General features: G+C 39.4%; 1 pseudogene; it reads left to right on the top strand.

Annotated features, from left to right (window-relative positions):
* Nucleotides 1-2,086: 2,086 nt before the first annotated feature.
* LOC101362042 (iron-sulfur cluster assembly 1 homolog, mitochondrial pseudogene) overlaps nucleotides 2,087-4,346 on the top strand; it is a 7,604-nt pseudogene continuing 5,344 nt past the window's right edge.

The raw sequence follows: 4,346 nt of genomic DNA, 5'->3' as shown, positions 1-4,346 counted from the left end.
TGGATTGAATTATGTCCCCCAAAAATATGTGTTATAAATCCCAACCTCTATGCCTGTGATTATAATCCCATTTGGGAATGGGTTGTCTCTGTTATGTTGATATAGAATTAGTGTAAGGTGTATCTCGAGTCAATCTCTTTTGAGATTGTCTTAAGCTGGTGTTTTAGTCATCTAGTGCTGCTATAACAGAAATACCACAAGTAGATGGCTTTAAGAAAGAGAACTTTATTCTTTCATAGTTTAGTAGGCTAGAAGTCTGTATTCAGGGTGTCAGCTCCAGGGAAAGGCTTTCTCTCTCTGTTGGCTCTGGAGGAAGGTCCTTGTCATCAATCTTCCCCTGGTCTAGGAGCTTCTCAGTGCAGGACCTCAGGTCCAAAGGACACGCTATTCTCCTGGCTCTTGTTTCTTGGTGGTATGAGGTCCCTCTGTCTCTCTGCTCACTTCTCTCTTTTATATATCAAAAGAGGTTGACAAGACACAGTCTAATCTTGTAGATTGAGTCCTGCCTCGTTAACATAACTGCCACTAATCCCACCTCATTAACATCATAGAAGTAGGATTTACAACCCATAGGAAAATCACATCAGATGACAAAATGGTGGACAATCACACAATACTGGAATGCATGGACTAGCTAAATTGACACATATTTTGGGAGGAACACAATTCAATCCATGATAGCTGGGTTGTCTAGAGAAGCAAAACCAGTAAAGTGTATGAATATATATATATAGAGATTTATATCAAGGAAATGGCTCACACAGTTGTAGAGGCTGGAAAGTCCCAAGTCTGTGGGTCAGGATAGAGGCCTTTCCTGATTCACATAGCGACGGGCTGGTGAACCCAAGATCAGCAGGTCAGACAGCAGGGCTCTTGCTCACAGGCTGCAAAGACTGACAGATCCCAACATCAACAGGCAAGATGGTCAGATGAACAGAAGCCAGCTGCAGGATCCAGAGCGAGCAAAAGCCCAAGAGCCTTGCCAGAAGGTCCACTTATATTAAATGCAGGCCACACCTCTAATAACACTCCCTTTCAACTGATTGGCTACTCACAGCAGATCCCATCATGGAGGTGATTGCATTATAGCAGATCACATTATGGAAATGATCACATCCTCATACGACCGCCAAACTACATCATAACTGCCAAACCACTGAGAATCATGGCCCAGCCGAGTTGATATACAACCTTAATGATCACGAGGTATAAAAGATATTAAACAGGTGAGCAGAGGAGAGAAGGGGTAAGATAGATGCCAAGACACATGGAGATCTCCAGGGAACCAGGAAGCAGAAATTTAAGAGACAAGGAACTTCCTCCAGAGCTGACAGAGAGAGAAACCCTTCCCCTAAAGCCAGTGCTCCGAATTTGGACTTCTAGCTTCCTAAACTGTGAGAAAGTAAATTCACTTGTGTTTCTGTTATAGCAGCACCAGATAACTAAGATAAACCCATACATCAGCAGATGAATGGATAAATAAAATGTAGTATATACATACAAAAACAAAAAACCCAAACCCGTTGCTGTTGAGTCTATTCCAACTCATAGCGACCCCATAGGACAGAGTAGAACTGCTCCATATAGCTTCCAAGGAGCACCTGGTGGATTCGAACTGCTGACTTTTTTGGTTGGCAGCCGTAGCTCTTAACCACTACGCCACCAGGGTTTCCAAAATGTCGCAACTTTCCCGTACCAGGAGTCAAACTCAGGCCGTCTGGGTGAAAACCAGGAATCCTAACTGCTAGACAGTGGAATATTATTCAGCCATAAGAAGGAATGAAGTTCTGATATATGCTACAACGCAGATGAACCTTGAAAATATAATGGTAAGGGAAATAAGTCAGACACAAAAGGACAAATATTGTATGATTTCACTTATATGAAATATCTAGAATAGACAAATTCATAGAGACAAAAGTAGATAAGAGCTTACTAGGGGCTGGGAGAAGGGGAATGGGGAGTTACGGCTTAATGGGCACAGAGTTTCTGTTTGGGGTAATGAAAAAGTTTTGGAAATAGTGATGGTGGTCGCAGATCATTGGGAATGTAATTTCACTGAAATGTGTACTTAAAAATGATTAATATGGCAAATTCTGTGTTACACATATTTTAAACAAAACCCTTTGCTGTCGAGTCGATTCAGACTCATAGTGACCCTGTAGAACAGAGTAGAACTGCCCCATAGGGTTTCCAAGGCTGTAAATCTTTACAAAAGCAGGCTGTCACATCTTTATTCCACAGAATGCCTGGTGTGTTCAAACCTCCAATGTTTCAGTTAGCAGCTGAGCGCCTAACCACTGTGCCACCAAGCTTCCTTATGTATGTTTTAGCACAATAAAAATTTAAAAAAATCTAAACATACACATTAAAATAAGTGCAATGAAGGAAAGATGCACGATGTCAAGAAATTATTTAACCTCCAATTCTGAGCAAATCACCTTTAATTCTAACAGGAAGCAATGTCTTATTTCTGTTCAAGGATTTCTTCTCTACCTTCTGGTTGCTGCTGATCCAATCTCATGCATACCACCTGAAAGTTGCCTCTTTATTCTCTTTGATGCCTTCCCATGCTTTTCTAGGGACTAAGTATTTGCTTCACTTTCAATGCTTTCATAGCTCATACTCTTATAGTTATTATTTTATACTAGCTACTTATGCTTAAGGACAGGGCCTGTGGCATTCATCTATGCATCTCTGATTCCTGACAGTGCCTGGCAAAGACAACTCTCAAAAGCTTGTTGAATAGCACTAGACAAGAAGTTGTTAGAAATTGAAATGCTCTGCTAGGGAAGTACAGAGTATAAATCAGGGCTTCGAACTGGTTATTTCTAGTTCAGCATGGCCTAGGAAGTTAAACCAGAACAGACATGAATTTTCAAAATTTTGGTGAACAAGATCGATAACTGGAATGGGAAAAATTATGGGTCAAAGCCCTGCAGGAAACTTAATCTGTCTCTTAGAAAACAAGGGTAGTGTATGTGTTGCATAGCAACCAATTGTCTTCCCCATCAGATTTTGAACAGAGTCAGAAACAGCAGTATCTACTCAAAGATGGTGGCCTACCATGTTGCTTTGAATGTGTGTCACACTCTACAGTCCTGCCAATAATCCAATCTCATGCATCAGGCTCTTGAAAGGGCTCCCTACACCACTCCCAAGTCTCCCATTTTAGGGCTGCGACCCATAATTTTTCCCATTGCAGTTATCATCTGGATCACCCAAATTTAAAACTTTGGATCTGTTCTTGTTTTGCTTCATCAGTCATGAATGAACTGGTTCAAACCAATTTGAAGTCCTGATGTAAACCTTTCAAACCAACGATTTTGTTTCCTTTGTGCAATTCTTAAATCGCAACCTCCTCTTCTCACCAATAAATGCAATCTGGGTATTCTCATCTAATGTTACAAAGAAACTATCCTGGGCTCTTGTACTAGAAACAATGTCATGTGAAGCTAGGCTAAAAGTAGAATTAGGTTTGAGAGTACACATTCTAAAATATCACAGCAATGGGACATGTAAAAATAATAGTCTCACTACATTCTATCAGTACAATTCTTATTAATAAGAAAAAATAATATCTGGATTTCTACCGTTACACTGTGTTTTATTCATTAACATAGTTTCTAAAGACCTTAAACCATATGACCATTTCATCATCTTCATTCTGTGTCTCAATTGCCTTTAAGTTCCTTCTTGAACCAAAATTACTATCAGTTTATATTTGACACAAAGTACAGATATGTATAAACTCAGAAGCATACATTTTAGCTGTTAATGCAATAAAGAAAGTAAAAGACTGAATAATTTGGTTTAAATTAATGGGTAAAATGACTTATTTTTTCTGAAAGTACAACCCATAAATAAAAAAACCAAACCAGTTGCTGTCAAGTTGATTCCAACTCATAGAGACCCCATGCATTTCAGAATAGAACCGCACTACATAGGGTTTTCAAGGTTGTGATCTTTCAGAAGCAGACTGCCAGCCCTTTCTTCCAAGGTGCCTCTGGGTGGGCTTGAGTCACCAACCTTTTGGTTAGTAGTTCAGTGCTTAAACATTTGTGCTACCTAGGGACCCCTCAACCAAAAAATAAAGAGAGATATTTCATTTTTAGAAGATCACTACTTTTTTATTAATTTTTAATTGTACTTTAGATCAAGGTTTACAGAACGAATAGTTTCTCATTAAACAGTCAGTACACATATTGTTTTATGACATTGGTTAACAACCTCACGACATGTCAACACTCTCCCTTCTTGACCTTGGGGGACCTTTTTTTTGGTGAAAATATACATAGCCAAAGTTAACCATTTCAAAAGTTTCTACATGTACAATTCCGTGACAT

Source organism: Trichechus manatus, unplaced genomic scaffold (assembly GCF_000243295.1).
Source record: "Trichechus manatus latirostris isolate Lorelei unplaced genomic scaffold, TriManLat1.0 scaffold00073, whole genome shotgun sequence".
NCBI lineage: Eukaryota > Metazoa > Chordata > Mammalia > Sirenia > Trichechidae > Trichechus > Trichechus manatus.
This window is presented reverse-complemented; position numbering and strand designations above follow the sequence as displayed.